We start from the raw sequence: 12,435 nt of genomic DNA, 5'->3' as shown, positions 1-12,435 counted from the left end.
AGTAACCACTTAACATCAGGTGGGCTGTGAACTCGTCCAACCATCTAAGCAATAAAAAAAAACAAATATCAAAAATAAAACAAACTAAACCTAACAATATTTCCACGCAAGAATTCTCGAACGTTCGATACGGTGTAAGCCCTTAATTAGGGTTTACACACTGCGACGGGGTCGTAAAAGCCAAAGACTTAATTAACGTTCAGTACGTTTCCCTTAGCATTTATTCTGCTGAGAATTTACCCCCGGGTAATAAAAACAAACAATGCTCCACACACAGCCACGTGTCTCGTGGGAAATGTACGCAATTATGTGGTCGATTAAACGGATAAACCAGCATTATTGACAGGTTAATAACATTCTATAAACGTAATTAGTGGTCGAATTGCTGTGTAGGCCAATCGGCAAAAGGCTTATTTATTTATGTAGCTCTGAAAGAGGTTCTTTATTTAGAGTTTTGTATCCTGGTTTTACTGTTGGTAGGACCTCTTGTGAGTCCGCCTAGTGAGTCTATTTAAGGTATCTGGATTATCGAGTTCCGTACACTATAATGCGTTGACGTCAAACTCGTCCTGTCTAGGGCTGGCGCGAGTGTTTCATTATTATAACAGCTGTAGAACTAATGTAGAACTAATCATACGCTGTAGCCTAGCCCTAGATAGCGGTATGTTATAGTGGTAGTAGGGCATCTGTAACAGCGATCGGGTAGTTTTAGAGTTAGCATACCGACGCCAATCTGCAGTAAAGCCGCACACTAGGCCTATTTATGCTACATGAATCCTGTTTCGAAGAACATTATTCAACATTATTGAAGACAGCTGAGACAAAGTCATGTATATACATTTACTGGTGGTAGGACCTCTTGTGAGTCCGCACGGGTAAGTATCACCGCTCTCCCTATTTCTGCCGTGAAGCAGTAATGCGTTTCGGTTTGAAGGGTGGAGCAGCTTATAACTATACTGGGACTTTAGAACTTATATCTCAAGGTGGGTGGCGCATTTACGTTGTAGATGTATATGGGCTCCAGTAACCACTTAACACCAGGTGGACTGTAAGCTCGTCCACCGAGAGATGGGCAGACTTTTCATGATGCGCATACAGTCCGACGTCACGCCGCGCGCTTATTCACAAACACTACACAAGCGCAACGTGTGAATGTGTTGAACGCGAGCTACATGGTAGGCGGAGTGGGGGTGTTAGGTTTTATTTTCGTTACGGAGTTTCTTGATTCGTTCGTAGTGCTCAAAGCCCGCGATAAAAGCTATGCAATAGCTTCAAATATATTTTCCCCATTCCGCATAACAGCACGTAAATGATATTATATCACTAAATACAATCCTAATAAAATAGCGAAAGCACACATTTCATTCACAGTGACGTAAACAGAGACCACAGAGTGACGTGCTCATTTCAATTGCAATGCGTAACAGTCCAGATCAACTGGCGAACGGCCGCATAATGGATATTATCTGTTTTGTTTGGTTTCATTAATACGCGGATACATATAATTCGGCTGGTTCTCTTTTGTATGCCACGGTAAAATATGATAATAGAGTTTATTTAAGCAATATCGATGGCAACACTATCGTACATAAAATCGAAGTATGAGGACATGGCCATTTTGAGGACGTATAAATACAGGAAAATAGAGTTGAGTTACGATGAAAAGAAATTGTAGTATTATTAGCTGTACAATAAAATTATATAGCAGTAAATTTAAAGAGTGATGTATGCAGTAGAGTCGGAATACAATATTCCGCTATTTCAATACGCTTTTATTAGCTTAAGACGTATGTATGTTATTATGTAACGGAATCTTTGAACATGATTTTGACCCCCTTCAAAACGTCGGATTAACTCGAAATTTGGTATACTTATTAAGGACCGACATTTATTAAGGATAATATAATATTTAAAAAAAAATGAAAAAAAATATATTGAAGAAATTGAAGTTCAACTAATAAATGAAAAATAAATAATAGTTTAAAAAAACTAAAAAAATACGATTTTATAGAAAATCTAACTAAAAAATGCAAAATAAATTACAATAAATTTGAATTAAAAATAGTGTAAGAAAAAATATTTTATTGTAAAAAAAAGCGTGGAGTGCATGGTATCAGTGGTTATAAATATTTTATGAACAGATATGAGTAGAAGGGTTATTTTGATGATACCTGAAAAGCACCCCACGCTTTTTTTAGAATAACATCATCATTTTTTCTTACACAATTTTCAATTTAAATTTATTAAAATTTATTTTCTATTTTTAGTTGGATTTTCTATAAAAGCGTATTTTGTTAGTTTTTATAAACTATTATTTATTTATTGTACGCCAGCCATTTAACAGTAATGATTATATGAACAATTATGTGCATCTAAGCACGTTTACAACAATTACTCTTACAACCAAATTTCAAAAAACAGTATAGTTATATTAACATGTCAAATTCCAAATTTGTCATGTCAAATTTCAGAAGTCGCTATGTACGAGTATAAAAATCAATTGGCACATGTATGAATGACGTAGATCACTTGAGAACGAGTTGATCGATTCGCGTGATATCATTTTCCATTGTTGTCAAAATTGTCAGCACAAGCTTTGTGTTAAAAGATTATTTTTCTGAGAAAACACGCCAAATTTAGTTGGTATTTTTAGACGAAAATATTGTTTTCCCCAAGGAGAGCACAATCTGAGAATAAATAAATAACTGGGAACAAATCACGCACGATTATCCGGCACCAATTTGGAATTCATTGTGTTATGGTTATCAGAAACTGATAAACATAAAATATTAAACACCCAGACAAAGAGCAAAGAAATCTGTTCATCACACGAATATTCATCCGATGTGGGAATCGAACCCACGGCCCTCGGCGCAACAGTCAGAGCCGCTAACTACTACCCCACAGAGTCAGTTGATTGAGAAGTTGTTTCAATATATTTCCAAGGCAAACAGTGTCGGGACGGCTATTTTAAAGCACCAAACTGCTGAATCTTTTTTTCCCTACCTATGCTTATAGCCTTGAGAGGCTATTTCAGCTTCTCCTTGACGTGTAGGTGAGCTCACGGGGCTCAAACCGGAATGTTGCTAACACTGGCCCTAGCACAAGCAGTGCTTCGCAGAATCTACCATCGGATCGAAAACGCGACCCACTGAGAAGATCCGGCGAGAAACTCAGTGGACTGTGTCTGTGGGTGCTGACTCTGTTTAGTGGCTCTGCTCTGAATACTTTTAAGTAACATACACAAGTTGTTTTGATAAGTAAATAAATAGTCGCAGACTCGATCTAGTTTTAAGTAGTTACTGGAGCCCACAGACATATATAACGTAAATGCGCCGCTCACCTTGAGATATAAGTTCTAAGGTCTTAAGTATAGTTACATCAGCTGCCCCAACCTTCAAACCGAAACGCATTACTGCTTCACGGCAGAAATAAGCAGGGCAGTGGTAAGTACCCGTGCGGACTTTAGGCCACGACGATTATCAGTCATTACTGCCGCTTTCACGGTCGGTCCGTCCTCCGCCGGTTAGTCCTCCTCATAGGCGACCTTCTTCTTTCATTAAATGTATCAAAGGCAGTATCTGTTTGCCAATATGGTTTTTAAAATCACGTAAGCTTTTTAGGCAATTTTCAAATTAATTACAGGCTACAACTTGCAAACGAAATTTACAAGAGTACAATGTTGATTTTAGATTTTCAGATACTCTTTCAAAATCCTTCCAAAATCCCGAGTATACCTAGAGTACATTTGTTATTGGAATCTGAAGTTTCTGTAGCCAAACTACAGAAGGTATCATATCTTTTTTTACGTGTCTTTGTTTTTGTGACGAAACTAACCTGTGCTTCGGATGAGCAATTGGGTAAAAACCATTTAAATCAAATTATGATTTACTTATTTGTAAGATAAGGTCTACATCTATGAGAAAATACGTTGGTACTAAGCTTTTATTACAAGAAAAAGTAATTACCACATAATCTTGGATGGAGGATGGAAATATAATTAACTCGTAAAAAAATATAGCAATAAAGCATGGTGATAAGGTAAAAGAGCCGCTATTCATAATAATATAGCTCGTGTTAATTTAGTCATGACTTGGGACATATTGGAATACGTCCAAGGCTTCGAAAATTTATAAATAAGCCAATGATATTGTTTTTTTTAAAAAGCGAATGACAATGTATTGTTATCGCACTAGAGCTCTGTTTGATTCTTTCACATGTCTGTTATTTTTATTATTGTAAATTGGATTCTCTTGGATAGGATTGCAGTGGACAGTGGTTCGGCTGTGGTCTCTGGCATTACTATTTTTCATGAGCAATTGTGACCATTAGATAGACCGTTCATTCGTTTAGCTATAAAGCCAATAATAAAACTCGATTTGATCGCACGATCGTAAGCTCCTATCTAGATTTGAAATCAGAAGAATTAATATTTTTGGACAGTTCGTAATATAATTATAGCAGCGACGATAGACACTCGACGTCAAAAGCATACCAATTATGAATCAGCCCACTAAGCCAAGCCGAAGGCACCCTGGGAATTTCTCGTCACACAGATTTTGCCCTTCCGCGGATACGAGAGTTTTGGCGTTCCTGTAGCAAATGTGACGTGCAATAACATGGCCGGTGAAATATTTGGTGTACCGTGGATGGGAGATTACATAACTGGTTTAGTAGGCCTAGCTATATTTATTAGGATTACGATTTTTTTATTGCATATTAGTATCTATTTCTTATAAAGACGACATCAATAAGCAGGATGTTGGTTTCTTTATTTGGAAAGGTTTCTTATTTATCCATATTGATATGTGGTTATTTGGCGAACAGCGTTTTTATATCTAACATGTCCATGTAACAAGCTAAATAAAACCGAAAAAATATAACAAATGCAAACTATCTGGCAAGAATTCAAAGCGTTCCACGCGACACATACGAATAAAAGCGTACAGTTTTTTCTGCACCAATTTGTCCTGTTTTACACATGTAACCGCAACGAAACTAAAAACCACCCGCAGTGCAGTTCTAAGTAGCCATATCAAATTAGATAGCCAGTGGGAGTACAGTACTGCAAATCAAGGGTCCTTGACAACGTTGACTGCTATATTCTGAGCCTGCACGGATAGGTATCGTTATCTTAACAATTTCGATAGAGATACACGCGTTTCGGTTTGAAGCCATTTTACGACTAAGATTAAGACTTCGGCCTCGTGTTTTAAGTTGGCTGGTGGTATTCATTAGCTGGTAACCACTTAACCCCAGCTGAAACTTGACTTTTAGACCTGTATAGTGCACTACCAATAAAAATATCACAAATAATTCAACAGAGAGGGTTTGGACTGCCTTGACCCAAGACAGATAGGGCTGAAACATTAATTAATAAAAATTACAAGTCTGCCGATGTTGTTTGAGTATTAAATTTTCATTTTATGTTGTTAAACCATCCAAATACTCAGGTTTTACTTATTGAGTAGTCAGTATACAGAACACACGATATCACAAACGAATCGAAACATCGTTGCAGCGTAGGCTTCCAACCCTTTGTGTGAAACGGTTTTGCTATGAAGAGCCTTGTTGAAATGGAGCCGAGTGGATTTGGAGCTTTGGATATTTCAAACTTCCAAGCCTATATTAAGTAATGGAAATAGAACTCACTGTATTGTAAGTTTGTATATTATTATAGAGATTTGTAGGAGATTGAATAGTGACAACGAAATATACAAAAACAGTTGGATTGAAAAGGATTGGGAAACTATAATTTAAGCAAAAAGACAAGCGATAAAGTTCTGATTTTTGTTTGTTCTTTATTGACCGACGAGTTCATAGTTCATATGATGGTTAACGATCGGTGGAGCTTATCATCATAACACAAAAAATTATAATAAAAAAATGTGAGCCGTCACGGGACGCCTGGCAGATGTGAAACATCGACATTATTTTGTAAAAGTAATATGCAGAGAAGAACAGATTGTGATAGGAACTAAATATGTCATAATGATAAAATAAAATAATACGAAAAAATAATTTGTTTTCAAGTAAAACACGGGTTATGTGTACTGTAGTAAACAACACAGTATACACTAAGGAGTATACACTATAGGTATCCGAGCTCAGTGTAGTGAGAAAGATGGCTTAACGCCGGATCGTGTGGGAGAGAATAGCACAGTCGATTGCGCATGGCGACGCGTCGCCACACCGTACACACTACTGCATATAGACTGTATATATATACCATCATATAGCGTGGCGACGCGTCGCCACTGCATGCGTCACCACGCCAGAAATCGGTTTTACGTGCGGCTATAGATGTTTCACATCAATAAAAAAAATCAGTCGCAAATATTTTAAACAATATTTTATAGTCAATTACAGAAAATTATATTTAGTATTGCTGGAGAATTTCTCTAAGTCTCCATAGACATGTAGCACGCGTGCAAAATTCGATTACGGCGGTCCATTGAATGGACTAAAACGTTGTCGGTTTACAAATTGCTTGTTCCCAGTTACTGGTGGTCAGACGGACGATTGGCTGGAATCTCATTGATCTAGTTCAACTCGAATGTAAACAAGAATTGTTGCTAAAAACAATAATAAAGAAAATACAGTCATGAGGTCCTACCACCAGTAATACGGAAAAATCGAAGTTTTTATTCTTCAAAAACCTGTCCTGTCTAAAGCATTAGCTATGTTGCTGCCTGCCTAAAATAGCTCTACACCTGAGGACATAGTCCGACAGCTAGACGGTAGGTAGTAGTTAGACAGTTGAGCCTCAGTCCTTGTCTGTCAAGGTGAGTTAAAATGTTATTCCAATCTATGGGCTCCAACAATTTAAATATAGATTCACCTAATCGTGACTACGTCTACTATCGTCATAATATTAAAAATGTAAATTCAGACACTTTTTTATAAATTAGCTCAAAGCCTATTATAATATTTAAATTGCAGTCATTTTATTTTATTACGATTATTGTGTGACTGCGGTAATTTTCAGAACGGAACCATAAAATGAAATTAAAGTTATCCAAGCCTATTCAAATATTCATGTCCTGACAAGCACTTCGAAAAGTTCGGAATGTATTCTAATTATTTCGTACTATGGTTCTATAAAAATTTATAAATATGAAGAACAAACCAAGGTAAATAACGGGACCTTCATCTATAATTTTAATCTCAAATAATGTAAATGTGCAATTTTTTACTGGTGGTAGGACCTCTTGTGAGTTCGCGCGGGTAGGTACCACCACCCTGCCTATTTCTGCCGTGAAGCAGTTATGCGTTTCGGCTTAAAGGGCGAGGCAGCCGCTGTAACTATACTTGAGAGCTTAGAACTTATATCTCAAGGTGGGTGGCGCATTTACGTCGTAGATGTCTATGGGCTCCAGTAACCACTTAACATCAGGTGGGCTGTAAGATCGTCCAACCATCTAAGCAAAAAAAAAAAATATTTAACATCCCCAATCCCCAAATCAATAATGTATCAAAAAACCGAAAACCCCATAAAAATCCACCTTTCTCTTACAAAATACCCTATCTATTATATCGTTACCGTCAATTTATTAAATTTTAATCTTGTTTATTCTATTATGATAATTCTCTATCGTAGAAGACGCTCATGAATAAATGCAAGCGTACAAAATAGCTGAATAAACATCTAAACTGTACCCAAGAATTAACTTTTGTACCGATCCACTGTTCTACCGTCCAAGTGCAGAGGTTTACCGTATTTCTGCTCTTACCTGGCTCAAACCTTTTAAGACCAGATTCCCAGTCTGTCCTAAATACCTATAAATATCCTATTTCTCACTTTACGGAAATCCGAAGAATTGTTTGAGATGATACCATCATCTCGTTTTTAGCATGGCACTCACTGCCCACCACCGGAGTAGAGTTCTTCCATACTACCTGGAGCCACTTCGGTCATCCACAGTGCGTTTCCAGATATCTTATTTGCTGCGTACCATCCGGTTTCGGAATGAACTCCCCTCCACGGTGCTTCCCGAGCGCTATGACGTGTCCTTCTTCAAACGAGGCTTGTGGAGAGTATTAAACGGTAGGCAGCGGCCTGGCTCTACCCCTGGCATCGCTGAAGTCCATGGGCGACGGTAACCATTCACCATCAGGTGGGCCGTAGGCTCGTCTGTCTACAAGGATATAAAAAAAATGAAACTAGAAGGAATTATTTGGTTTAGAAGTTACAACATAATTGTAAGTGAAAACTATGGCAAGATTTCTTTAAACGTCACTAAAAATAGGTACACGTTAATCATTAATTACAACTACCCACAGTTGATAGAATAATAGTGAGACTAGCTAGTAGCGCAGTGCGACCGTTTCCGATACTGTGGACTGGCTTGACGTTTCCTTCCGGGCTTTGTATACTTGTCCGGTACAGATCCGTTTTCAGAGTTTGTATACAATAAAGCGAATGAGCTTTTGAATTTCAAGTATAGATAGCTACATTGAATACGAATGAAAACAAGAATGTGTACTTTTTGATTAATATAATATTTAGAATATTTAAGTTTGTGGTTAGGATGTTTTGTCAGTGACATGGAGTCCCACCACTGTGAATGCGACGAGGACATGGCGGAGCACACATTTGAGCAATGCAGAGCCGTTTCCTTTAATAGCACCAACTTGCACTGCCGATCGTCGTGGCTACGATGCTCGGTAGCGACGAGTCCTAAAAAGTGATTCATGACTTCTGTGAATCCAGCATATCTCAGAATGCGGCAGTGGAACCCGAGAAAAAGAGCTTATGACTCTCCGCACCGATCCGTCGCCGCCGAGCCGGGGGCTGGGATTTTGTAAGTGTGAGTGTGAAGAGTGCTATGTGCGTTGCTGTAGCTTCTCGTGCCAGTCGTCCACAGATCTCTGATCACTCACGACCCTCGCATACTTACTGGTGGTAGGACTTCTTGTGAGTCCGCGAGGGTAGGTACCACCACCCTGCCTATTTCTGCCGTGAAGCAGTAATGCGTTTCGGTTTGAAGGGTGGAGCAGCACTTATAACTATACTTGAGACCTTAGAGCTTATGTCTCAAGGTGGGTGGCGCATTTACGTTGAAGATGTCTATGGGCTTCAGTAACCACTTAATACCAGGTGGGCTGTGAGCTCGTCTATGGGCTTCAGTAACCACGCAATCTAAGCAATAAATAAATAAAAAATAAATGTTAAATGTACATACAGCTTATAGCTTATTGTGGGCCTAGACTTTCTCTTATCCTTTGCTTTGAACTATCTATCTACTTGTGCTCGTTTTCATTACTCTTCAGCTTCTGAACTGTTAGTAGGAGTTTTTCTGTAATTGTTGTATGTGAAATTGGACGTTGTTATTGACCACAACTCACACAAAATAACCTATAATTATATTTAGGCTTGTAATGTTAATGTAGGTATCTATCAAACAGCCCTAAAATCCTTGGGCCCGCGATCTGCTCTCAACACCTGCAGATCGTTAAGTCTCACATACCCCGCGCGCCCCCTAGGCGCGGGGACCTCGTAGGAGGTTCGGCCCTCGGCCCGAAAAAAAAAAAAAAAAGGTATCTATCAAACAAACAAAAGACCCTGTAATTATATTTAACGTTAATGTGTTCTATCAAACTATATGTCATCTCTCTATTTGATCCCACGCAAAACTATTGAATACTTAATGCGTCCACGAAATATTTTACAAAACATACAGCCGTCATGACCATTCGATCAAAACTTTGAACATTCAAAATTCGCAATCTCAACTAAGCCATTGCTACTTCCGTCCTAATCCCTTGGGAGCCATTTAAAATTATAATACCGTAAACATTACACAGTTTGAACTAGGAAATAGAGAGATTTGTTGTGGCAGTCCCTTGTATAGGCAATTTCAGAACTACCCTTCGGTACCAGAATTATTTGCAATCAATTTCCTTGGCTATTAAGGCGTTCGAATAAATTGTATGCAAACACAGGGCACTCGATCGCTCGAGAATTCATTTTAAATTGTTATTATAGACACGTAAGCGCGCTTTCTTTTATCTTGATCAGAAAATACGCTTAGATTATCAAGTATAAAACCGTTTTTTTCATTTTTTATTTTTATAGCTGCACATTAGCAAATATTTTCAAAAACTAATAGCAAATTTATGTACGTAATCGTGAATAAAATAACTCATAACATTAGTAACAGTGCAGATGTATTAGTAATAAAATATATCATGATCGCGACTTCATTCAGAAATATAGTGCAACAAAAAAGTTATGACCCATGCATGATTTTTTGACTTACGGTTTTGACTTTTATTAACTATAATGATAAATGCTTATGCATACAATCTAATCTCAACGGTTTATTACCAAGGCTGAAAATCGCAAGGCAACACTGTAGGTGAATCCTTACAAAGTATTTCCATCTAAGAACGCTAGACGATAAACAACTGAATGAATATTCTACGTTTTGTCTTTAAAAAGTACCAATCAATTAGACCCCACAGCTGCCAGTAGCCCAGTAGTTAAAAAATATAAGCTCACAAAATAATTATGATTATAAACTCTATGGTTTCCCGTAGGTGGAAGCTTTTGATTTTCCCTTTACATGTTAAAATACTGCTTAAATAGTCGCTCCAATCTTCTCTTATATAATTGACAAATTAATACTATTGCACTAATTGTTGTAAAGAAAACTATTATACCAAATAGCTTTATTACATCACGACTTAGCTTTTCCGATCACGTTTGTCGTTTTACTACAGCAAAAAATAAACATGATTTTTTTATTTTAGAAATATTTTCAACAATAATAAATATCTCAGTTCAATTGGAAAGGAGCAATAAATATCCACCTAGTTATTTAGAAGCAGTTAGCTGACCACAAGAACGCAGATAACAAACCGTCCAATTCAATATTTATAGCCATAATTACTTGCTATCGTTTTTTTTATTATTTCAATTTATAGTAAAACTACTATTATAGATTGACTGTCGATTTTACTCGGCGTAGTTTTTGTTCGTGCTTATAGACTTATGTTTCTGACGTACAAAAAGCTATGAAAATAATAACAATAATAATTAACTGAACTTTTTTTTTGCTTACATGGGTGGACCAGCTTACAGCCCACCTGATTTTAAGTGGATACTGGAGCCCATAAACATTTACAACGTAAATGCGCCACCCACCTTGAGATATAAGTTCTAAGGTCTCAGTATAGTTACAACGGCTGCCCCACCATTCAAACCGGAACGCATTACTGCTTCACGGCAGAAATAGGTCAGGTACAAGAAGTCCTCCCACCAGTAAAGAACTCTATGTTCAAACTAAGAAATCACCAACCCCGCCTTATTTTCTCAAAAAATAGTTATTTCACGTAGCCTAATATATGCTTATAAGCCGGTCCTTTTTGCCGAAAACCCTATTCAGCACAAACTTCTAAGGCCAATGCCCGCATTAAATATTCATGGAGTCTCAAAACGTACGAGAAATTCAATGTCCCTTCAAAATTTTCAGTCACGTAACGCATCACCTTAGGCGACACACGAGTAAACGATTTAGCCGGCTTTGAGCCAAATAGGGCTTACCTGGTTTCGTAATATGTATACCGAGAAAACATTCTCCGTCGAGGCGAAGTAAAGCGTTTTACACGTCAACTATACAGTTCAGGCTTCGCGAGTTATACGCATAGTTGAAAATCAGTTTACTGGCTTAATCTTTTAGTTTCTGATTTAAATTAATTAGGCAGGCGATCTCATAGCCAAGCTTTAACTATTACCGGAAGACGTTTGTAGTGAGACGCAGAAAGTAAGAAACTTATTTGACGGCACTATTCTTTAATCTATCTTCTATCTATATATAGGTATATAAAAATGAATTGCTGTTCGTTAGTCTCGCTAAATCTCGAGAACGGCTGGACCGATTTGGCTAATTTTGGCCATGAATTATTCATGGAAGTCCAGAGAAGGTTTAAAAGGTGAATAAATATGAATATGCTCGGAATTAAATAAAAATAAGAATTTGTTTTCACTTTGATGCGTCCCCCCCGTCGGACGGATTCCTTTTGTTTGTTTTAAGTTTATTTTATACAAAAGTTTAGGTCTTTTATTTATCGATTGAGGCACTACGAAGTTTGCCGGGTCAGCTTGTTCTTTAATAAACGAACTTATTAAGCATGTGGTGGGATACTACACGGAGAGGAATACGCCTGTTTATGCAGTGTTTCTCGATCTTTCGAAGGCTTTCGACCTAGTCAGGTACGACTTGTTGTGGGGTAAGTTGAGGCAGACGGGCGTACCGGGACCTTACGTGGACTTGTTCTCCCATTGGTACGAGTATCAGACCAATCAGGTAAGATGGTCAAACACACTTTCGGAGGAGTACAGGTTGGAATGCGGGGTGAGGCAGGGGGGCTTAACCTCACCGGCGCTTTTCAACCTGTATATTAATGAGTTGATCGAGGCACTCGGTGAGG

Source organism: Bombyx mori, chromosome 11 (assembly GCF_030269925.1).
Source record: "Bombyx mori chromosome 11, ASM3026992v2".
NCBI classification, from domain to species: Eukaryota; Metazoa; Arthropoda; class Insecta; order Lepidoptera; family Bombycidae; genus Bombyx; species Bombyx mori.
The sequence above is the reverse complement of the archived record's forward strand: the minus strand, read 5'-3'. Positions refer to the sequence as shown.